General features: G+C 36.3%; 1 non-coding gene across 1 annotated transcript; it reads right to left on the bottom strand.

Moving 5' to 3' along the window:
- Positions 1-24,916: 24,916 nt before the first annotated feature.
- On the bottom strand, positions 24,917-25,023 carry LOC128283198 (small nucleolar RNA R71). Its single transcript, XR_008273540.1, has one exon. It is a non-coding gene; the product is annotated as a small nucleolar RNA R71 (small nucleolar RNA).
- Between the last annotated feature and the right edge of the window lie 1,665 nt (positions 25,024-26,688).

Here is a 26,688-nt window from a genome sequence, read left to right as displayed (position 1 = left end):
AAATAGTGAATAAATTATGTGATCGAACCTTTACGAGTCTATTTTCATATGAAAGTAACGAAATGATCATATGAACAGTATACTGAGAGATATTAAAGTTCTCGTGAGACAGGGCCAGAACGGTTTCTGGGTCCCCTGTCGCGACTTTGAAAATTTAACATAAATTATACAGAATGAATTAGAAGTCATGCCTTATATGTCCAGATTCCTTTTTCAGTATAGTTTCATTAGAAACAAACGGTATCAGTATTGAAACCCTGTACAGAGATATATTCAAGTTGTAACGCGTGAAGGTCAGTGTAGTCGACCCCTGTAACATGGGTGACTTTAACTAATAAACTGTACCAATTGGACCAACCAAAAATTCTAGAAAAAAATCCAGGGATGAATATATGAGTCTAAATTCAGGGAAAATTTACGGAATCAGTTTCTGAGTTCTGTAACTCGAGATATGCTTTTTAAGGAAACAGTGACGCAGTTTTCCAGCTTGCCTGGGAATGTCAAGTTGGTCGTGCTATAAGTGGTTTTGGCTTGTTAACCCTCGTGTCCCACAACCGCAACGGTCTCGGGTTCGGGTGTTACAATTTTATTGGTATCGAGCTACGATTTAGTCGATCCTAGGACTACCGTGATATGTTTGGGGTCTAGCTATACATGCCATTAAGTGATAATTGATAGTGTGGTGATTTCTGACATTTTGAAATTTGTGTTTGTTTATAGCCATGGATCCCGATCCCAACCGAGCAATAGCTGATGATGTGGAGAGTGTGGCGCCTGCTCCCGCGCAAGGGACAGCGCTGGCGGACTCTCAACCTATTGCTAGCAATCCGAATGATGAGGCTAAGCAAGCCTTCTATAGCGTGATGAATGATTGGTTCAACCAATACATTCGAACTAACACTACTGTTCCACAACCTCCATTCCCGACTAATGCAACCTCAGACCTACAATACCTCCCAGAATCGACCAAATAAGGTCAAGTAAGCCCCAATGATGCGAATTGAAAACATGGGGCTCTGAATTTAAAGCTACGGATAGCGACGATGCCGAGCAAGCTGAATTTTGGTTGGACAACACTATCCGGTGCTCGATGAGCTATCATGTACACCGATGAATGCTTAAAGTGTACTATCTCCTTGCTACGCGATTCCGCCTACTATTGGTGGAGTACTCGACTTCTGTTGTGCCTAGGGAGCACGTAACTTGGGAGTTCTTTCTAAGCGAGTTCAAAGAAGTATATCAATCGAGATTTATGGATCAAAAATGAAGGAATTTCTTGAACTTAAACAAGGTTCCATGTCGGTTACCGACTACGAACGAAAATTTGTGAGGCTTAGCGATGCACGCTGAATGCATTTCTTCGAAGTCGTGATGTAAACGCTCAAGATGGACTGAATGATGATATAAAGCTATATGTTGGCATTTTGGAAATCCGAGAGTTTGTGGCTCTTGTCGAGCGAGCGTGCAAAGCCGAGGAGCTCGAGATGGAGAAAAGAAAAGTGAAGTGGGAGCAAGGGAGTTTCAGAAGAGGTCTTGGGAAGCCCTTCCCACGATCATCAAAGAAATTTAGAGATGGCTTAGGCGGTCTAGAGACACTTCGGGCTTTTCTAGACGAGACCGCGATCGACCCCTATGGGCACGCGAGTCACTTCGATCGCCGGTGTTGGCAATGATCGTCGAGAGCGAGCAGAGTGCCAATATTGTGGCAAATGGCATTCTGGGAGTTGTAGACTCCGTGACCGCTCCTGTTACAAGTGCGGATCAGTCGATCATTTCATTAAGGATTGCCCGAGTTTATCTGAACAAAACGTAAATCAAAGTGGGAACCCGGGTGCTACCACAACTCGAGGTAGGCCACCTAGAAATATAGGCAATGCTAGTGGTTTGTGAATACCCGGATGTTTTCCCTGAAGAATTGCCGGGATTACCACCTGTTCAGGAAATAGAGTTTGGCATCGAATTGGTACCTGGTACCACCCCAATTTTGATAGCTCCGTATCGTATGGCACCAACGGAATTAAAGGAGTTGAAAGCTCAGTTGCAAGAATTGGTGGATAGAGGTTTTGCTCGCCCGAGTTTTTCGCCTTGGGGTGCGCCAGTGTTGTTCGTGAAAAAGAAGGATGGAACCATGCGGCTGTGCGTCGACTATCGTCAGCTTAATTAACTAGGCTGTTATTTGTGTATGAATATAAGAGTTGGGATTGTGAAGTAAGCATGTCTTTGAGAAATTGTGCATATGAATTATTGTTTAGCTACTTGAATGCTATGCTTTGGTTGTGTGTATATTATGGCTCGAAACTTACTAAGCATAAATTGCTTACTCCGTTTCTTTGTTTCTCTGTTTATAGATTTTGCTCGTTAGCGATCGGATTCGGGATCATAGAAGTTGAAGTCAACCACACTATCAAAGCCCTTTTTGGTACTCCTTTAGTTGAGTTTTGGATATGGCATGTATAGGACCACCCTCGGTTGTTTTTAAGTACTTTGTGATGTATATGTGTGCGGCCATGCGAAAATGGTTCGTAAAAGTGGAGTATGGAATTTGACCATATGTGGTTTGTAATTATATTTGGTTTCATGATGTGATTATGGTTTGGAATGAGAGTGTTGGTCACATGATCAGCCATTGGAATGGCTAAATATGATCATATGTGGACCTAAGTATGACTAGACTATAGTTGGTCCATGGGAACTACAATATAGGTAAAGGCTACCTTAAAAATAGAGGCTGCCAGCTGCAGTGATGTGGATGTGAAAAATAACCAAAATTTGTAGGAATGGTGTTAAATAGTGAATAAATTATGTGATCGAACCTTTACGAGTCTATTTTCATATGAAAGTAACGAAACGATCATATGAACAGTATACTGAGAGATATTAAAGTTCTCGTGAGACAGGGCCAGAACGGTTTCTGGGTCCCCTGTCGCGACTTTGAAAATTTACCATAAATTATAAAGAATGAATTAGAAGTCATTCCTTATTTGTACAGATTCCTTTTTCAGTCTAGTTTCATTAGAAACAAACGGCATCAGTATTGAAACCCTGTACAGAGAGATATTCAAGTTGTAACACGCGAAGGTCAGTGTAGTCGACCCCTGTAACATGGGTGACTTTAACTAATAAAATGTACCAATTGGCCCGACCAAAAATTCTAGAAAAAAATCCAGGGATGGATATATGAGTCTAAATTCAGGAAAAATTTACGGAATCAGTTTCTGAGTTCTGTAACTCGAGATATGCTTTTTAAGGTAACAGTGACGCAGTTTTCCAGCTTGCCTGGAAATGTCAAGTTGGTCGGTGCTATAAGTGGTTTTGGCTTGTTAACCCCTCGTGTCCGACACCGGCAACGGTCTCGGGTTCGGGGTGTTACAACTATAGTGGTTTAACTTTGAAAATACTCTAAAAATAGTGGAAAATGAGTTAGAATTGAATAAAATAGGTAAATAAAGCTTATTGAGCCCAGTTTCTTATAAAAGAAACTATGTAAGCAAAAGAATTTCCTATAATGAGATATTTGAAGTTGTGTGAGACAACATTGAATGACTTCGAAATCTCCTGTTCTGATTTGAGAAAATCATTATAAATTGTAAAAAAATAGTTATGAGTTATAATTTATATTTTTAGAATACTTAATGAGTCTATTTTCAAGAGAAATAGATGAGAATATTATTCGAGTCCTGTGTTATGAGATAATTGAACTTTAGTGCAGAAGGGTCAGAACTGTCAGACAGTGAATCAGGGGTAACTTTGAGAAATAAACTGTACTATTTGAATAAACCAAAAATTCTGGAAATTTTATAGTAGAAAGATACATGAGTCTAGTTTTAAGGAAAATGAATAGAACTTAATTTTGAATTTCGTGGCTCCAGATATAAATATTTTAGTGACTGTTGTACAAGAAGATAACTTATCATGAAATTGAGAATATGTTGGGAACATTGATAAAACATGTTTATGAGTTGCTTATTGGTTCATATGAACTTACTAAGCATAAAGCTTACCTCCTTCCTTTCCCATGTTCTCTAGTGTTTCCAGATTAGCTCGGGTTGGAGTTCGTCAGAGATATTATCACACTGTCAAGCTATCGTTATTGATGTAAGTGATTTCAAGTACTTTAAGTCTATGGCATGTATAGGGGTTTAAATATTTGAGTATGTGATATTGCTTTAGCCAAATGTTTTGGCTTATTTTGATTATGGGGTTGGTAAACCTATTTATTTATGAAAAGTCTTTAATGGCTTGGTATGAATGGTATGTGGATGTGATCATGAATGCTTAGTGATGAAAATGAGGTTTGATGACATGTTGATAGCTATAGCATTAATGTAGTAAAGATAAAGGTAAAATCTATGATATTGGTTGCATGTGAAATTGCCATAGTCATTACATTGTTATTAATGTTTAAGTGCCTAATTTTTCTATGTTGTATGCTATTGTGTAAGTATGCATGCATGTGTTGTGAGGGTGACAAAATGGCTTGGTAAATAGCCTTGTATTTGTCCACACTGGAGGACACACGAGCGTGTGTCTAGGCCGTGTGTGACACAGGGTCCGCCCCCATGGGCATGTTGTCCAGTCGTGTGTCCCCTGCACCTAAGTTTTTCAAGTCAGTATGCATGATAGTAAGCACACGGGCAAGAGACACGGCCATGTGTCTCAGCTGTGTAAAGGACATGGCCATAGGATGCGGGCGTGTGCCTTGGCAGTGTGGCTTCAATTTGTTCATGACCAAATTGGCAGAATGTCCAGGTTTTTGAACACGGGTTCAGGACACGGGCGTGTCCCTAGCATACGGGCGTGTGCCCTATAACCACACGGGCGTATGGAGCCTTAAAGCATGAGATTTTCCAAGTTTTTCTTAAGTTTTCAATTAGTCCCGAACCGTCTCTAATGCATGTTTTGGGCATTGTGAGCCCGTTTAAGGGATAAAATGCATGTAAAATGAAAAGTTTTAAATTGATCAAAATTTTACGGCCTGATTTTATGTAGTTGGTTGAGTTTAAGTCCAGTAACACCTCAAACCCTGTCCCAGCGTTGGATACGAGCGAGGGGTGTTACAGTAAGGTAGGCTAAATTGATTAATGCTCAGTTGGAGATAGTGAATTGAAGAGATACGACGAAGTAATGAACTAGTATTGAGATGGGTTTTGAACAAAGACGTAACCTTTTTATATTCAAAAGAAGTACTTGTTACCTATGTAAGGGCTCTTCCTTGATTCACGATGAGGTGATGGTTAAGAGATTTAGAGAGTTTAAGTAAAGTATTAGAGACAATATAGAGAAGGAAATAGTCTCAGAATAAGGCATGGCAACAGATGTGTATAAGAAAATAGAATTTGAGGAAATATTTGCCAAAGGAAAAGTTAAAAATTAAGAACGATGAGATTGTCGAACTAAAATATCGGTTGCTATATGTGAATATGACCCAAGTAAAAGATGTAACACCCCTCACCCGAATCCGACGCTGGAATAAAGTTTGAGGCATTACCGGGGCTTTACACTTGTAACACACTATTTGGGTCGCAATTTTTTGCTCAAATTAAAACCTTTCAACCACGAATATCTCGTCCCTTATATAGGCCTTCGAGTCCTATAACATACCTAGAGGCAGTGCGGGACAAATTCGGGCACGTTCGATAAACCTTGGGCTCCTCAGAAAATTTTCCTTATCTTAAAGTGTCATACGCCCGTGTGGATGGGACGTGTGAACTCACACGCCCGGGTGGCTTGGGGCACGCCCATGCCCTTAGTCTATGGGCAACACTAACTTTTAAACACGACCATGGTACACGCCCGTATGACCTGCCCGTGTTCAATACTGACTTTGGGACACGGCTATGGCACACGCCTGTGTGACCTACCCGTGTCCTATACTTACTTAAAATTTTAAGTGTAGGGGACACACGACCATAACATACACCCATGGGAGGGAGCCGTGTGTCACACACGGCCTAGACACACGCCTGTGTGTCTAACCATGTGGACCCTAATAGGCTATTTTCCAAGCCTTTAGTCATCTCTTTCTACTACTTAGGCTTAGTGGTTACCAAATTCAAAGTAAAACATAGTTATACACTTGTAGATGGTCTTGATAAAGCTTGTTGTATGGAAACCTCATATCATTGGTTCCATACGTGGAAGGTTATTTCCCATTTTATACTTATGGGTTTCCATGTTATCGTAACGCATTCAAAATTTGGCTCATTTTGGTAACTCATTGCCAATTATGGAAACCCTTCATATAAGAGTATAAATATGCATAGATTTGCAGGTCATGACCTACTTCAATTAAGCCAAATCCAATGGCCATATACAAAAAGATAGATACATTTTTACATGCCTTCATTGGAAAATCAGATGACACATATAACAAAATACTCAAAAATCCTATACATGCCATTGAACAAAATAGAAATGTCTTTATACCAAAGCTTGACTAGTTGATAGTGTGTTGACTCTCCAATCGTCTTCCAGTCCTAATGGGTCCTCAAGCTCTGTGAAACAGGGAAAAAGAGAGGGGTAAGCATTTTCATGCTTAGTAAGCTCGAATAACTGGAAAGTAAACTTACCAAGTAATTAGCATACATCCATATTTCAATCATGAAATCATCAATTGTGAAATGATTCCCTATCACATGCACTCAATCAATGAGTTAGTCACATAACAAAGCATCATGTAATTTATGTAGATAAGCTCATCATTCATCATCTTATTGGCGTACATCAAATTAATCCCATTGAGTTTCTAGGAAATCTCGATGGAATACCCATTATCCGTCAATTCTTACGAATGATCATTTCACATATATGCACTCCTACGAACCTCACATCCTATGGCGGGATTACCAGTCCAGGCTAAATCCCCCATATCATGAACTCATAAGGTGATGTCGGGATTACCAATCCAGGCTAAATCCCTATAATGACAAACACCCTTAATGAGCTCGGATCTGAATTACCAGTCCAGGCTAAATTCATATCCCATATCAGATTACTCGTCTAGGCTAAATCCATAATGCACACATATTTTTCGGGAGGCTCGATCATTCAAGGAACACCCGTCCGGGCTAGATCCTTTTCATAATTGAGATCAATGGATTACCTGTCTGGCTAAATCCTTACTGCAACACATGCAGGATCTCAAATCACATGTAATTACGAGTTACCATCGAATTCCTTTTGTCAACCTCAACCGAGACATTTTTCACATGTTACCATCAAATATGAATTTCTATGATTTCTCATGCCAATAATAAATGCAATCATCATGCATTCAAAAATCATACAATTATGCATATTAGGGGTTTACTTTAAGTTATCCGAACTTACTTAGTATTCGTTTCGGAGTTGTGTTTCAGTTATTTCGAAACCTTGCGTTTACCTCGATTGACCTTCAAAATTTGTTCCTCGGGGTCTATATCCAAAAAATTAACTGATTAATACACTACATTATACATTTCAAGTTTAAAATCTACCCCCTTTCCAAATGACCATTTTGCCCCTAACCTTTCACATTTTTATGATTTAGTCCCTAGGCTCGTATAATGAAACACATGCAATTTCTACCTTACCCAAGCCTAGCCGAACACTTTTCCTTCTTATGGTAGCCCACATTTTCCATTATTATCACATTCTACCACACATTTTACAACCTTTGCAAAAAGGTCCCTATAAGGGTTTTTTTCATGAAAATCACCTAGGAAAATATGTTTAACACACATTCTCCATAATCCATCAAAATACAAGCAAATCATGCATGGGTAAATTTTTAAACATGAACCCTAGCATGAAATATGGGTAGAAATGAAGAGGACAAGCTACCGGGATTCTAAAAATACAAAGAATATTAAAAACAGGGCTTGGGAGCACTTACTATTGAGCTTGAAATGTTTGGAAACCCTAGCTATGGTGATAAGAGAATTTCGGTAGTATGGAGAAGAAGAATGGCTGATTTTGGCTTGATTTTTCCCATTTTATTTCATTAAAAAGCCAAATGACCAAAATGCCCTCATGCCCTTTCTTTAAAATTTCATCCATGCAAGCCCATTTTGTCCAAAAATTTAGAAATTGGGTAAAATACTCTCCAAGACCTTCTAATTCATAACCCAAAGCAATTTCGTACAAATTGCTTCTAGAATTCAAGTTTTGCAATTTATTCAATTTAGTCCCTAATTTCCAATTGAACACCTTACTCAAAGAATTTCTTCATGAAACTTTAACACATGCATATTCTCATATTCTAGGTCTCATAGTAATTGTAAATTAAATATTTTGATGTAGGATTTGTGGTCCCGAAACCACTATTCTGACTAGGTCCTATTTTGGGATGTTACAAAAGATGTTACCCTTACTAAGTTCTTATGAACTTGTATATGTCTTATGTTGCACGTGTGATGTTTTGGATCTGCTCTAAGAGGGACGATGCTAGGATTATGCCAAGAAACGGTGTATCAAGTTATTATGCATGCAGAATGAGCTTGGTGGTGGGTCTAAAGATTAAAATTCTCCTTAGAAATCCATACTTGGGGTATTTGTAATAATTTTGGGTTTCAATTTGGACATCAATGTAATTTAATTACCTTGTGTTGTATTTGTATTTACTTATATATTTTAGTTTGAAATTTGTAATTAAGTTTTCATTATATGTAAACTACATTATTAAATCAAGTTTGTGACTATATTTGTGTCGTAATACCCAAGGTTTGGGTCTAGTTAATCGGATTGGGTGGAGAGTGTTTCAAGTTTGATATTAGAGCTTGATTCAGTTGGTTCTCGGATTATGAAGATGAAGAAGTTCTGTATGCATAATATGACGAACCTGGTAGAGTTCCTTAAGCATGTTGATAATTATCTTATCATGAGATCGATGTGTTAAAAATGGCTTAATGAAGAAAAATGATGATAAAACAAAAAGAAAAAAGAGAGATAAATGATCGATTCATTAATATGAACAAAAAGGGATGTTACATGAGATAAAGGATAATAAAAAGAAAGACATAATAAAGAGAAATTTAGTCCTCTCTCTCGGTGAGATGTTCCATGGATGCGGCGGGTCTGGTAAGAAGAGCTCCTCTTTTTGTTTCTCTTCCTTTGGCATTTTCTCAGAGTCATTGACCTTCTCGGGTCTCTTTTTGCCCTTTATTTTGGGCGAGTTAGGAATGAAGAAACCAGGAATTTGTTTCCACTTTGACTTGAAGTCTTCTCACACTTCACCATTGGGATTGTAAACATCGAAGCCTAATGAATATGTAGAGATGTCTTTAATGAAGTCGAAGTCTACCTGGCTCAAGTCCATGGGAGTGGCAACCACTTGGGCATGGAGAACCAAGTTAGCCATTAACTTTGGCATTGCTTCGGTCAAGCTCTTGGTTGTGTCCTCTTGGTACTTTTGGAAGACTTCATCATTGGATACAAAGGCTCTCTAATTTGGCCTCATAATGAAGCTTCTAGGCTTGGAGTTGATCTTTTAAAGAGGACTTGCCTTTCTCCAATGACTCCACCTTATTCTCCAACAGTTTGCACTTATTCTTTGGGTTCCTATTTTTGAGCTTCCAAGACATGATGTTTAACACCCCTAACCCGTATCTATCATTGAAATAGGGTTACAGAGCATTACTAGACTAAACTCATAAACAATCATACATTTCATATCCATATCTCATATCTAAACAAAAATCATTCAAATTCAGTCATATAATCCTTAGCACGAGCCTTCGGGGCTTAAAACAAGCAGTAGAAGTGGTATGGGACTAAATCGAATACTTAAGAAATTTTTAGAAAAACATGGAAAATTTTCAAAGTGCAAGGGACACATGCCCGAGTGCCCATGTAACAGTCCGGTTTAGACCCTAGTCGGAACAGTGGTTTCAGAACCACAAATTTGAGGTCAAAAAATTATTTTAATACTATTTTATGTGTTTATAGTATGTGATTTTATATGTGTGAAAGTTTCGTGTGCTAATTTTAGTGTTTGTGTGTTCGATTTGATAAAAAGGACTTAATCGCGTAAATTGTAAAAGTGGCATTCCATATGTTAAAAGTGCTTAAGTGTTATGGCTTTTATAATCAAAGGTATTTATGATGATATTAGACCATTTTAATGATGGATGGACATAAATGTGCTTGTATTAAGTGATTTTTATATGGATTAATAAAGGGTAAAATTGGTATTTGATTATTAATGTTATATTAAATAAAACAAAGTCATTATATGCTTAAATTATCATCACTATCACCAAAAATCAAAAGAAAAGAAAAGATAAAAGTTTATTTAGGGTTCGACTATGGTTGAGCCTGATTGAGGTATGTATTTTGCTCGATTTTGATGATTTCTATGTTTTTGTGATTATTGCTTAGTACTCTGGCTAGCCCATGCTTGAATTTTTGAGTTTGATGATGATTTTGAGATATGCCATGGATGAATCCATGAGTTTTGTGTTGTTAGTTGATGAAAAATGAAAGATATGTGTTGGGTTAATATGTTTTGTATTGAGATTTTTGATAAATTTGATTATTATGGGCTAATTTGTGAAAACGAGAAATTGAAGGGTTAAAATGTGAAATAAGTGAAAGTTATGGGATGCTAGAGACTATTTGAAAATTTGGCTAAGCATGAGAAATATGAAATTATGTGTATTTTGTGATTTTATGAAATAGGGGCTAAAATGCCAAAATGTGAAATTTTAGGGGATAAAGTGTAAAATGCTCTAATTATGTGTTTTTGGATTGAAATGAATAAATGTGTGATTAAATTAGTGAAATATGAATTTATATAGATCAAGAACGAAAGAAATCGGAATTAGATCGGGGAAAGTCGAAGGTTGTAGAATAATCGATTCGTTTAGCCGTTCTCATTTCTGAGGTAAGTTCATAAGAAAATAAACGTATTTCAATTGAATAATATATGTTTGATTGTTGTGGAAATGTATTGAATTGCTATGAGAGCTGAATAATTGAATCTGAGAAAGTATCGACAAAGTTACGACATCCGAAAGCCTCGTACGAACCATGGGAATAGTATAGGATAAATGTCATGACATTGGATTTCGAGGTGTGATATCGTGTAAGACCACGTCTGGGACGTTGTCATTGATTTGAAATTTACGTGTAAGAACATGTATGGGACATTGGCATCATATATGAATTTGTGTAAGACCCTGTCTGGGGCAGTGGCATCGATATTTGATTACATGTAAGACCATGTCTGGGACGTTGGCATTGTACGAGCTTTTCGAGCTATCCGAGTATCATTATTGTTTTCGAACGGTTCAACGGGAATTATTGAGAATTAAATGATCAAGTGAATGTGTATCCGATTCAGGTACGTACAAAAGGTAATTAAAATTTAGCAATGAGAAGTAAGAATGAATATGATCTTTTGAGATGTGAACTATATTAAAATGTGATTTGTTTATAAGCAAGTGATTATGAACAATTGAGCTATATAAGAAATATGATCTTGCAATTGTGTATTGCCATGATTCTTTTATATGAATTAGTCTATATTTGTTTATGAGATAAGTTTATTTGTATATGGCTTACTAAGCTTTGGAAAGCTTATTTTGTGTGTTTTTCAATTGTTTTATAGATTATTGAAACTACTGTGAGCTCGGGGATCATCAAGGATTGTCGTTACACTATCGAACGATATTTTGGTGCTTTTGAAGTTGTAAATATTAATGTATGGCATGTATAGGTTAGTGAGTATATTTTATGTTTTGTGTTAAGATTATAGCCATGAGATTTGGTTTACTTTTGGTTGTAAAAATTGGTATGTTTTAGCCATTTAAGTTGGCTTATGATATGTGCTTGAAAAGTTAATTATGTGATGTATTTGATGCCTTATGTGTGACTTGTTTATGTGATGTTGAAATGGTAAGTTATGTGGCATGAAATAGGTGAAAATGTGATGATAGAATGCATATAGATGTTATCCTAGATTAATGATTTTGGCCTAATGGTTTGGTAGGTTTTGGATATGGAATTGAGTAATTGAAATGGTTGTGTATAGATGGCATGATATGTGTATGTTTTGGTGAATTTGGCTGCCTATAAGTGTATGGAAATGGTGTTATTTTGGTTAACTTGTATGCTTGTGGAAAGGGTGGCAAATTGGTTTTGCAAATGGCCTATTTTTGTCCATACGGGCAGAGACACGGGTGTGTGTCTCAGCCATGTGTGACACACGGTCATGTTACATGGCCGTGTGCCCCATGGGGTACCTATTGAATTAAGGCTGTATACCCTATAGGTTTTACACGGGCGTGTCTACTGGTCGTGTGAGTGGCACACAGGCTGGCACACGTGCGTGTGGTTGGCCCTGTGGCCAAGTTAGTAACCTCCCTAATTTTTACATAGCCTAGCACATAAGCGTGTCTTGTGGCCGTATGGATAAGTCAGTATGTATGCCCTGTTTTACCACGGTCTAGACACATGGGCTTGTCTAATGCCATGTGAGGCACACTGCCTGTTCACACGGGCGTACCTCTGTAACTTAGAAAAAATTTATTAAGTTTAAAAAATTTTGTATGTGCTCAGTTTAGTCCCAAACCCTTCCTAAAGCATGTTTAAGATCTCGTTGACCTAAGAAATGGACTTTTTGATTATGTTTGGCTATGATGCTATGATGTGTGAATGGTTTTTGTGAATTGATTATAAAATGTTCCGATACGTCCGGTAATACCTTTTAACCTAGTTCGACAATGGATACGGGTTAGAGGTGTTACAGACCAGGCTGTGTGTCTCACACGGCCAAGAGACACAGATCACATGGCCGTGTCCTAGCCTGTGCCCGACCTCGTGTAACTCACTGACTTGGGTCACACAGCCAGACCATACGCCCGTGTGTCAAGCCGTGTACGCCTCAAAGTGGCCTCACACACCCGTGTGCTAGGCTGTGCGAAAACTAATGAGTATACTGACTTGTGCCACATAGCCAAGCCACACGCTAGTGTGTTAGGCCGTGTGAAGCTACTGACTTGATTTCTAAAGAAGTATTAGGGGACACACGACCGTTGTCACACACGGCTGAGACACATGCCCGTGTCTCTGCCCGTATGGACAAAAATAAGCCATTTTCCAAGCCTTATTTCTCACCCAAAGTGGCACCAATCTATACATACCAAATAGCATATGACCATATAATCAATAGGCATTCAAACCAATCTCAACCAAGTCCAAATCATGCCATACCAATACCAACAACCATAATTGTAATAGCCCGATTTAAACCCTAATCGGAACGGTGGTTTTAGGAAAACGAATTTGAGTCAGAAAAATATTTAAAAATGATTTTCCGTGTTTATTTTGTGTGAATTTATATCTGTGAAATTTTCGTAATTTAATTTTGTCATTTAGGTGTCCGATTAAATAAAATGACTTAATCGCGTAAATTGAAAAGTGGGTAGTTTATTTTGTAAAGGGCTTAATTGTTGACGGCTTTCTAAATGAGAGTAGTTATGATGAAATTAGCCCAATATATATAGTGTTGGACGGCTAAGGACATTTAAATGAAATAATATAATGTTATAATTAAGGTTAAATTTGGAAATGAAATAATATATTATATACTATCATATAATAAACATAAAATAAGTTTATTTCATATCATTTTTTCTTGTTCATACACCGAAACTAAGACAAATAAATAGAAAAAAAAACAAAGGCTAGGGTTCGACACTTTTAAAGCTCAATCAAGGTTAGATTTTTGTTCGATTTTTGATAATTTCTACGTTTTTGAGATCATTGCTTAGTAATCTTCAAAACCCATTCTTGAATTTTTGATTTTGATGAATATTTTGAGTTGTGCCATTGTTGATAGCTTTTGATTTTTGTTGTTTGATGATGAAAAATGAAAGATATGTTTTAGATTAACATATTTTGTATTGGAATTTTTGATGATTTTGAGTAATTAGGACTTAATTGCAAAAAAAATAATTTGAGGGACTAAAATGTGAAATTAAAGAATTATATGGGCTTGTATAGACATGAGTAATATTTGGCCTAGCTTGGGTGTGGAGAAATTTGGTGTATTTTGTGTTTTGTGCAATAGGGACTAAATTGTAAAAATTGTAAATGTCAGAGGTAAAATAGTAATTTTTCTATTTATGTGTTTTTGGACTAATTGAATGAAAATATGTTGAATGAGCTTAATTTGAATGTGTTTAGATCAAGAACTAAAGAAATCGAGTTTGGATCGGGGAAAAATGAAAGTTGTCGACTAGCAGCCCTGTTCCATTTTACGACGTCTGAGATATGTTTTTAAGCAAATAGACGTGTTTAATTGTAGCTAAATATAAAATATACATGCTGGTATGAAATATTAGAATTTATGTTTGATATAGCCGAATATAAAAAGGCTTGGTTACTACGTTACTGAGTTTGTTCCGATTGAGTTACGACGTTCGAAAGCCCTGTATGAACCTTAGGAATAGCTAGGATACATATGTCATGACGTAGGATTCCAATATGTGTGTACGAGTAAGTCCATGGCATCGATTTGTGGTTTCGATATGTGTTTACGAGTAAGACCCTATCTGGGATAGTGGCATCGATATGTGGTTACATGTAAGACCACGTCTGGGACGTTGGCATTGTACGATTTATGTGATTATCCGAGTGTCTTAACCAATTCCGAATGGTTCATCGGGAAAAGGTAAACTGCGTATAGATTGTATATTACGAGCTCAATGATCAGGTATGAGTTAACTTGATGTCTACTTAAGATAAGGTAAGAAAGTACTATAGTTATGTGTTGTAAATATTGTACAATGCAAATGAGGATTCCATGTGTATTTGGATATGTGTATTTGGCGTATGAATGAACAATTCGTGTAGTACTGAAATGTAACTTAACATGTGTACATATAATTTATGTATTCGTCTTCCTAGGTATTATTTATACATGGGATGACATTTGATGATTCTTAAGTTGCATAAAAGAGTAAATGAATGTGTGGTTATTTTGGCTACTAGTTTGGAAGTTGATTTATATTGTATTAAATGATAGTATATGTATTCGGCTTAGGTGGTTAATAATGTTAATGCATTTTATTTAGTTGACATGAATCAAATATGTTATTGAGTTGTTTATTGCTTATGACTTACTAAGCTGTGGTAGCTTACTTTGTGTATTACGTTACTCTATTTTATAGATTTCGAAGTCAAGCTGCAAGCTCGGGGATCGTCAACCAAGTTCATCACACTATCTAAAGCTTTGGTACCTTAAACTAAAATTATATCATGTAGAGGCTGGTTTTGAGGTTAAATATTTTGGAAATGAATGTATATATATGCCATGTGAAAATGGCTTAACCATTTTGCCTAGGATCGATTATGGTTACCTATGGTTTGCGTTTATTTTAGTTATGGTATTTTACGCTTTAAAAAGTAATGTTGTGATATGTGCATGGTTATGCATTTAAGTTGGTTAAAGTCTTGGATGAAGTTTGAATGTGTTCGCTTTAATATATAAACCTAGATATATTTGGTTGTTTAAACATGATTCATATTAAGATAATATATATACAAGAGGATTCGGTAGTTATGCTCAATGTAAGTTTTATTATGTGGTTTGGAATTAAATGTTAATTGGTTATATTTGAACATGAATTATGTTGTTTGGTATGTTCATTATACTACATGAAAGATTTATATTTTGTATAGGTTTAAATGTGGTCAAAGACTTATACTTGTGAGGTATGTTTTGTTACATGATTAGTCTTGAAGATTTTTTCATATTTATATAGGTATATTCAGTTATAAGATAAGTTTCGATGAAATGGTTTTAGCTAACTTAAGATTCGGTACATGATTGTATAGCTATTTTTGCTTATGATGAAATGACTTGCCTTGTGACTTGATAGTTGCTAGGATAATGATTGGATTTATAACGTGACATTGTAATATGCATCTATACGATTTCAAGAAAAATATATATTCATGTGTTAGGTTTATTTTTACTTGTGTTTCGACAAAGGTAATCTTTGGTAGTTAATTAGATGGAAGGTAAACATGGTTTTGTACTGATCTCTCATGAAATATATTACTATAATAATTATGGATTACTTGAGTAGTTATTTGTTTGAGCTATTGTTATGAATATTTGTTCATGATATGAGATCATAAATAGATTAATAAAGACTATTATAGACTATCTATTTGTTTGTAAAAAAAAAAAAATCCGTGGTTGCCTGCTTATGGTATACGTATGATGCTTGTATAATTATAAAACATTTTACACATATACTGCTCAAAGGTTGTAAAAGATTTAAAAAAAATGTTGCATGTTTCCTTGTTGGCATTATTTGATTATTTTAATTTTATAATCTTATGTAATATTAAATTGAAACATGATGGTTGATTTAATATTATATTAGTTAATTTATGATAGAAGTTGATCTGGGATATATTTTAGTCGGTAATGCCTCATAACCCTAATCCGGCAACGGGCACGGGATAGGGGTGTTACAATAATGCTCATAAACTTACAATTTTCCATTTAAAAACATACCAATATCACTTTCAAGAATTGACCTAAATGGTCAATTTCATATATGTACTATCTTGCCTAATACTTAGCTTGCTAATACATTCTCATTTTCAACTATTTGCTACCTTAAATATCAATTCACAACAAGGCATTCACATAGCAATTATAAACCACATATCAAAGGGCCATTTACACATATTTACATATCAAGCATATACAATTGTCAAACCACATCAATGGCTAAAATATAACAAAACATATAGGCTTCCATTAACCAATTAACCTATACATGCCATATAACCAAAATACATTAAGTCCAAAAGTACCAAAATAAGAGTTCGATAGTGTGATGCAATCTTCGACAACTTCCAAAATGAGCTAGATTCCGAATCCCTATAAAACATGAAAAAAAATAAACAAAGTAAGCAATTAAGCTTAGTAAGTTTGTATAACTGCAAATATAACTTACCAATCAACCATAATAAATCAAGTAATTTAAATCATAATGCATTTAAATTTGGTGCCAATATAATATCACTGTACACATTGAACCATTTGAAATAATACCGGATACCCGGGTATCTCGCACACTAAGTGCCAATGCATGGTCGAAACCATCTCCATCTCATGTCTCATATATATATGCTCACTCTCGAGCTATCACCGGGTTTGCTCACACAAGCTGACGGTCAAGATGTAGCTACACGATGCTGTTCACACAAGCTAACGAGTAACCACAAAACATGCCAAAAAATTCAGCCACCGGTAGAACGTATAGGACCAGCACCTAAAATACGGTAACCCTTAATAACATGTCATTTGTATCGTATCTATTCATAAGGTTCAACTGGGATCCATACAATTTTTGATGTCTCGTCAAAAATTTCCATAGTGTCTTATCATCCCAATTACATTAATAAGCATGTAAACACATATAATTTAAAACTTATTAATATACGAACTTACCTCAAATTAATACGGAGAAATCGACCCATCAATCTACTACTTTGTTTTTCCCCCAATCTAATTTCGAACGTGGCTTTTCTTGATCTATATAATGAAATTTAACCACTTTAAATCTCATTCTATTCAATTCAATCCAAAAATTCATGTTATGGTAAAATTACTATTTTACCCCCAAATATTTAACTTCTTTACAACTTAGTCCCTAGCTCATAAAAACGCAAATTCATGCAATTTAATTCACAACCATGCTAGCCGAATTCTATATATACCCATAGTAGCCCATACATTTTATTATTTCACACATTTCACCATATAATTTTTACATTTTTACAAATAAATCCCTATTTGACATTTTCAACAAAATCACATTACAAAACATGTTTATCTAACAACAACCATTCATTTTCTATCATCAAACATCAAAACTCATACACATTCATCAATGGTAAAACCCTAATACTTTAATAGTTTCACATTTAGTCCCTGGGCTAGCTAGATTAAGCTACAACGACTCCAAAAACATAGAAATAATTAAAAACCGAGCAAAATTGCACTTACATGCACAATATACTTTTGGCCGAACCTTCAAGTTCCTTCCATGGAGTTTTCAAGTCTAAATTTCAGTGGGTAGGTGTATTTTGGAAGATGTCAAATTTTTTTTCTTTATTTTAGTTAGTTTATTTTATAAACTTACATTTTAAACCTTAATATAAAATCTTTAAAACACTTATTAATGTGTCCATATATGTCCACTCACATTATGGATGGTTTAATTACAACATAAGGACCTCCACTTTAAAGTTCCATATCTATCAAACACATTTAACTATTAGAACACCACTTTTTCACTTTAAGCAATTTAGTCCTTTTTCACAAATTAAGCATGCAAACAATAAAATTTCTTAATGAAATTTTCATGCAATCATACATCATGCTATAGACATCAAAATAATAATAAAATAATTATTTTAACTTTGGATTGGTGGTTCCGAAACCACTTTTTCAATTTGACTGAACACTGGCTGTTACATGATGCATTAGTCGAGACGTTTAACTTTTCTTTTAAGGACCTGTTCATTGTAACGTAACTCCTCTATCGTCTCACTTTTTGATTTGCTCGACTCTTCCAAGCTGGCAACCTCGAATTTGTGGTAATTGTTGAACTCCTAAAGAGTTCTACTCAATAGCCCATATTCTACAGATAGAGTATGGGTAGATTTGGCCATTTGTGAGAAAGGAGATGAGTTTGACTTGGGCACAATGTAAGGTTAAAAGACCTCTTTCATTTGCTGAGGGATCATGTTACATTGGCTTTGGAAGTTGGAATTTAGAAAAATAGAGGATGAACTAAAGCATAAAGGTTAGGCCAAGGAAAAAAAATTCATCATTCTCAATAGTGGGAGAGAGTTGTGGTTCAGGATTTATGGGGATCGTAGGTGAATCCAATGATAAAGTTTCTGATGGGATGTCAACAGGTGAAGGAACCGTGTTTTGAATAAGTGAGTTTGCAGTACGGGCAAACTCTATTAGGACTGATGGCACAACAAACAATGATGAGACAGTAGGAGAAGGGACCTTTGGGTCAAGAAATCCCTTCCTAAGTCTATGCCACTTTGGTTGAGGGGGCTCACTCTTCTTAGAAACATGAGCATCTTCACTTGCTCTAGGCCTCTTTTGGTATTTTTTAGTAACTGGTTTCTTAGAAGAAGTAACTGAAGCACTCTCTTTAGCACGAGATTTCACCAAGATAGCTTTGATATCCATATTCAGTGTCGAGATGATTGAAGTGTGAGATTTTTGATTGAGCCTTGCACTATTAATGTGAGTGTTAGCCTTACTTGAAAAAGAAGAAGTAGGAGGATGAATATTAGGAGTAATAAGCCAATTGAGGGAACAAATCCCATAGAATTCATAAAAATAGAATGGGGGTTCCCCTGTACACCTAGTTAAAATCTATGCCAAGATAGTATTGCCATTTAATGGCCAAGCTTCTAAAGCTGAAGGCACATTGTAGTTTTCAAACCAACTGATGAGGTCAATGTTTCGCTAGCCATTGGGACTTTGATTTTGTGGGCAGTAATGAAAAATGTTTTTGCCTCTAACCAATTCTACAAACTCAAGAATGCATCTCCTGTTTAGACACTTGAATTACTTGTTGGTTGATAAATCGTAATTTATACATGCTTTTATCCCATGCTTAGCAAATTTATGGATGGTTTCTCCTTAGATTTAGTGAATTCGATGCTCCTAATTCTTTAATTTCATGTTTTATACTTAGGTGAGCATAGGAGAGTAAAAAGAGTGAGAAACGGGCCGAAAACAAAGAAAATGGACCCACATGTGAAATCAATACGGCCTGGGCTTCCTCACACGGGCGTGTTCCATGGCCGTGTCCCTTTGGCAGGATCGAAGCATGACTTACAAGGGTAGACTACATGTCCGTACCTATTCAACAGCCTTGACCACGGGCTGGAGTAATCGCACACGGGCGTGTCACACGGGCATGTCCCTGCTAAGCCCAAGTATAACCCTATTCAGAAAAGGCCAATTTTGAGGGCTCTTAGGCATTCTAAAGCCTATTTAAACACCTGAGGAGGCACTTAGGAGGGGGGACACGGAGTAGGAAGTAGGGAATTACTCAAGGAAAGCCGATTGATCCATCTCAGAAGTCGGATTCATAATCAAGACTGAAGATCTCCCTTCAAGTTCCTTCAGGAGTTTTGGGTTTTCTTATGTTTTGTTATCTTTATGCTTTTGAGATGTTTTCTTTCATAAGTATGAACTAAACCCCTTAAATACCTAAGGGGAATGAAACCTAAGACTGATCTTGTTATTATTATCTGAATTGTATGATAAATATTTGACTTGTTCTTAATTATGTGTTCTTAATTCTTGTTTTAATATTCCAGGATATTGATTTGAGTTAATGCTCTTATTCAAAGGAGGAATAGACCCTGTCTAAGAGTAAATTTGTCATAATTAAGTGGAGTTGATTGCACGCCTAGAGACAGGGTGATAAGATTTTGCCGGATTAGGGTGAAACCTAATAAGGGGATCCATAGATCGAGTTAATGCAACACTAAGGCGTTAATTAGAAAGATATTTCAATTAATCAACCTAGGGTTAGACATTATTAGTCTCGAGAGAGATAATAACATAACTTGGAAAATTCTACGGATCAAGTCAAATGAATAAATCGTCTGATTTAGAGTCAAATAACATGTAACACCCCGTACCCGAGTCCGTTACCGGAATCGAACACAAGGTGCACACAGACTTAACTATTTTCACAGTCCATTTAGAATTTTCCGACAAGTGGTTCTTGCATCACCGCCGCGCTTAAAAATCATATCTTGAGTTTCAAAGCTCGAAAATTAGTTTCGTAATTTTTCCATGAAACTAAACCTCATATTTCCATCTACAGATTTTTTTCTAGGATTTTTGGTCAAGCCAATTAGTACATTTTATTAGTTAAAGTCTCCCCTATCCCAGGGTTCGACTACACTGACCTTTTTGCGTTACAAATTGAATATCTCCTTGTACAGGGCTTTAATGCTGATGTCGTTTGTTTCTATAGAAACTAGACTCAGAGACGAATCTATACATATATGGCATGACTCCTAATTATCTCTGGTTAATTTACAATGAATTTCCAAATTCGGAATAGGGGATCCAGAAACCGTTCTGGCCCTGTTTCACGAGAACTTTAATATCTCTTAACATGTAACTCCTATGACCGTTTCGTTTCTTCCATATGAAAGTAGACTCATCAAGGTTCATTTACATAATTTATTAACTATTTAATACCATTCCTACTATTTTTAGTGATTTTTCACATCCACATCACTGCTGCAGTCAGCATCTGTCTTTAAGGTAGGCTTTACCTATTTCATGATTTCCATGATTCAATTGCCCCTTTTTGCATACATAGCACAAAGTGTGATCATGATTAACCATTCCAATGGCTAATCGTTTCAAAACAATTCCATACCTCATAATGATCAACATACAAACGATTATAGTACTATACTAAAAAACGATATAAGCCATTTTCGCATGGCTATCCAAGTTTACACAAAACCGAAAGGTACATGACCTTCAACAAAAGGGTAGTCCTATACATGCCATTTCAAAGTTCAACCAAAATTATACCAAAATGGAGGCTTTGATAGTGTGGATGACTTCGACTTCAATGATCCCGAATCCGATAGCTAACGAGCAAAATCTATAAAACAGAGAAACAGAGAAAACGGAGTAAGCAATTTATGCTTAGTAAGTTTGAGCAAGAAATTCCAGCACAACAAAAGCATAGCATTCATAAAGCTAACGGATAGTTTCATATGCACAAATTCTCAATATCATACTCATTTCACATTCCGACCCCTATGTTCATACATAAGGGATCACCTTAGTCAAATACCGGAAACTCATTACTCGACTGAGCGAATATTATTCGAAGGGAATCAACTAATTCAAGCTCATATGAACATACCTCATTGCTGGAATTTTTCAAGCGTATTAACTGAAATTTTACAGCAAGATCGCTTATTCTCGAATCACGTACCTTCAGAATTTAACCGGATATAATGACTCGCTCAAATGCCTTCGGGACGAAGCCCGATTATAGCGACTCGCACAATTGCCTTCGGGTCTTAACCCGGATTTGGTAACTTGCACAAATGCCTTCGGGTCTTAGCCCGGATATAACAACTAGCACGAATGCCTTCGGGTCTTAGCCCGGATATAATTACTAGCACAATTGCCTTCGGGACTTAGCCGGGATATCAATATTCACGACACATCCATAATTCATTTTCGTTACTAAGGCTCAAACACAAAAATATTTATCAAACCTTTACAATTTCGGCTCAATAGCCACACACACAAGGAGCATGATTTCAATATAATTCAAGTAGGGTCATTACTCGAAGACTTACCTAGGATGTCGTCAAACGATTTCAATGGCTATTCGACCACTTTTTCCTTCCCTTTGTCGGATCTAGTTCCCCTTTGCTCTTGAGCTTAATTTAACAAATAAATCGATTTAATCATTTGAGCATCGAAAGAGGAATTCAAGGTACTTAGTCAATATATATACTCATTAGGCATTAAAGTCGCATATGTACGAAATCATGAATCGAACTCAACACATTAGTTAATATTCCTCTTAGCCGAATTTTCTAAGCCAAGAATAGGCATCAATATGCTTGCCTTTAACCGAATGCATGCACACCAATTTCCCTTCATGTGGCGAATATGCATGTCCATGTTGAGGCCAATTATACACTTAATACCACACAAAACAGCATACATTTTACTAACTAACGCATTACATATCGTAGCTCAATACACATCTCTCATTTACTTCATAACGAAACATCATCACAAGCAAATATACACTTGAAATAGTATATATGTCATACCAATACATCATGTGCAAACATATATTCATGTAGGTGCAAGGGCCGATTCTCAAGTGGCTTATATCCAAATATATACACATATCCAAAGCTTAAATCTTACTTATCATGCAACATGCATGAATCATACTTATGGATATACCATGGCCGAATACACCACAACACCATACCGTTTCAATTTGGTCATGGTTAAACAAAGAACTTAGTATCTCATTCAAAGATGCTAAAAGAAAATCTAAGAGTCCTCAACCCCCATCACATGTATCATTATCAAGCTTGATATTTAGCATGCAATGGCATTAACACCACATCCACCTTGGCGAATGTCATTCCCATGACATAGCAAGGATTTGAACCATGGGCTAACAAGAACATCAAGCTAGCAACTAAAAACATGCATGAATCTCATGGCACAACCTCAAACATACCTTAATCTTGATGCAAGTATAGCCAAATCTCTTCCTAATCCTCTTCCAAACCAAACATGAAGCAAAATTCCTTCCTTCCTCTAGTATTTTCGGTCAAGAGAGAAAAATGGATGAGCAAAATTTTTTCTTTTCTTTTCTTCCATGCACGGCAATGGGGGGTTCACACACACACATTTTTTTTTCTTTCTTTATTACCCATACTTATTTGTTTATTGTTTCTCCCTAATGCACCAACAAAACATGTTTCATGACATGTTTAGCCCATACTCCATTGTCATGGCCGGCCATCACTTGTAAAAAGAGGGGTATTTGACATGCAAGGCCATTGTTTTGCATGCATGCTTTAATTAGTCATCACACATTCCCCCATCATACTTTCAAAGTTTTCTACTAGGTCCTTTCTAGTGAAATTCACATTTATAACTCTAAATTAAAGCATCAAAAATGTCACACATGAGTTAACACATATTATAGGCAATAAAATAAATATTAAATTATTTTTATGCCTCGGTTTTGTGGTCCCGAAACCACATTCCGACTAGGGTCGTTTTAAGGCTGTCACATAACAAGTGAAGTCTAGGTGGATTTTTCCTTAGGTATTGTCTTAATTAATTTAATTTTCTAAAAAGTATTTTCCAAAATTTTCTCTCTGTGCAGGCTTAGTTTAGTAATTAGTTTAGATAACCAAATCCCTTAATTTTTAGGCTAGATAATAAAAAGAAGGTAATTACTAGTACTCTTGGTTCCTTTGGGTTCGACAATCTGGTCTTGCTAAAGCTATACCACTATTCGATAGGTACACTTGCCTTCATCGTGATAATAGTTAGTTTCAAGAACGATTAATTATAAATATTTAAAACCTGTCGCGAAAATCACGTATCAAGTTTTTGGCGCTGTTTTCGGGGAACTAGGATATTAGGAACACTCAATTTTTATTACTTTAGCCATTCTACTTTATTTGCAATTTAAATTTTTATTTTCTTTTCTAAGTTTTCTTTTCTAAGTTTTCTTTTCTTCGTTCCTGGCAGGTTTTTATAGTGTATGACTAGAAAAAAACTCGTCGGGACCATTACTGTTTGATAGTGAGATCAATTGCACAGTTCGCAAAAACCGAAGAGAAATAAGGTGAAGCTTACGATACACAGAGGAAGGGAAAGAGGACGATACTTCTACCACAATCGAGGAGATCGCTGAAAACCAAGAAAATCTGCTACCTCCTGTGATTACTATTAATCAGAATCTTGCTCCGCCCACTATGTATGATTATGCTAAACCTTTTTTAACAGGAACTAAATCGAGCATAGTTAGACCTGTTATAGCTGTAAATACTTTTAAACTGAAACCTAACACAATTTAAATGTACAGCAATTTGTTCAGTTTGATGGTTTGCAGACGAAGATCCTAATGCTCACTTGGGAAACTTTTTGAAACTATGTGATACATTTAAAATTAATGGCATTTCTGATGACGCCATTCGCCTTTGGTTATTCCATTTTTCATTGAGAAACAAAGCTAAACAGTGGTTGAATTCGTTACTATAAGGGTCAATCACTACTTGGGAACAAATGACCGAAAAGTTTTTATTAAAATATTTTCCGCCGGCTAAAACGGCTAAATTACGTAATGATATCTCTTCTTTTGTGTAGATGGATTTAGAAACACTCTACGATGCATGGGAGAGATACAAGGACCTCTTGAGAAGATGCCCTCACCATGGGTTACCACTCTGGCTACAGATTCAAACGTTTCATAATGGCCTGAATCCTTCAACTCGATAAATGGTTGATGCAGCCACTGGTGGAACCATCAATAATAAGACACCTGAAGATGCTTATGAATTTATAGAAGAGATGTCACTGAATAATTATCAATGGCAAGTCATGAGGAAAAAGCCAACAAAAGCAGCTGGCGTTTATAACGTTGATTCAGTCACCATGCTCTCTAATCAGGTAAAACTCTTGAATAAGAAAATTGACGATTTTCTTAGTTCTTCACAGGTTTACCCAGTAATGCAGTGCGAAGCAAGTGGAGGTGGATCGAGCAATCCAGATTACCCACCTTATGGCCACAACACGGAGAACGAGCAGTTAAATTACATGGGTAATAATCCTTGATCTCAAAATAATCCTTATAGTAGTACTTACAATGCAGGTTGGAGGAGCCACCCAAATTTCTCATGGGGAGGCCAAGGGAATCAGCGACCACCACCACCTCCAGGCTTCCAACAACCACTTACCAACAAGAGAAAAAGCCGAACCTTGAGGAGATGCTAACAAAATTCATCTCAGTGTCAGAAACTTGTTTTTAGAATACCGAGACATCACTTAAAAATCAACAAGCATCGATCCAAGGGCTCAAAACTCAGATAGGTCAACTCACTAAATTGATATCTGAATGACCACAAGGTAGCCTGTCGAGTAACACTGAACCTAACCCAAAAGAGCACGTGAAAGCAGTTACATTAAGGAGAGGGAAAGTGTTAGCTGAATCTTAAAAGAAGCCACCACAAGAAGCTGACAGAAAGGAGGTCGAACCCGAAAACAATGACAATCTAATGCCCAAATAATATAAACCACCAATCCCATACCCAGCAAAGTTAAAGAAAGACCGTATGGATGCACAATTCGGTAAATTTCTTGAACTTTTTAAACAACTGCATATTAACTTACCTTTTGTTGAAGCTATATCGCAGATGTCTACATATGCAAAATTTTTAAAGAAGCTTCTAACAAACAAAAGGAAGTTTGAAGACTTATCTACAGTGGAACTTAATGATGAATGCTCAACCATACTCCAAAATAAACTGCCAACCAAACTGAAAGATCCAAGAAGTTTTACTATTCCTTGCTTAATTGGTAGTTTGAATGTTGATAAAGCACTAGCTGATTTAGGCGCCAGTATTAATTTGATGCCATATAAAATGTTTAAACAACTTGGTCTAGGGGAACCTAAACCCACTAGGATGAGTGTTCAATTAGCTGATAGATCTATTAAATATCCTAGGGGAATTATAAAGGACGTACTTGTAAAAGTAGATAAATTTATATTCCCTGTTGATTTCGTTGTGCTTGACATGGATGAAGATGTTGAAGTCCCTTTAATCATAGGTCGGCCATTTTTAGCTACTGCTAGGGCTGTAATTGATGTGGGTGATGGTAAATTGGTACTTAGAGTAGGTGACGAAGAGATTATTTTTAAAATTTATGATGCCATGAGATTTTCTAGAGAACAGGATGACTCATGTTAATTTATCGACTCTATTGATCATGCTACTCAAGATTCTTTTTAGGAAATCGTACACAAAGACACGGTGGAACTGTGTCTCGCCCAAGGAGAGGGGATGGATGATGATTCTGAAATAGGAACCGAACTAAACTCCAATGAA

The sequence above is a fragment of the Gossypium arboreum genome, chromosome 10 (assembly GCF_025698485.1).
Source record: "Gossypium arboreum isolate Shixiya-1 chromosome 10, ASM2569848v2, whole genome shotgun sequence".
NCBI lineage: Eukaryota > Viridiplantae > Streptophyta > Magnoliopsida > Malvales > Malvaceae > Gossypium > Gossypium arboreum.
This window is presented reverse-complemented; position numbering and strand designations above follow the sequence as displayed.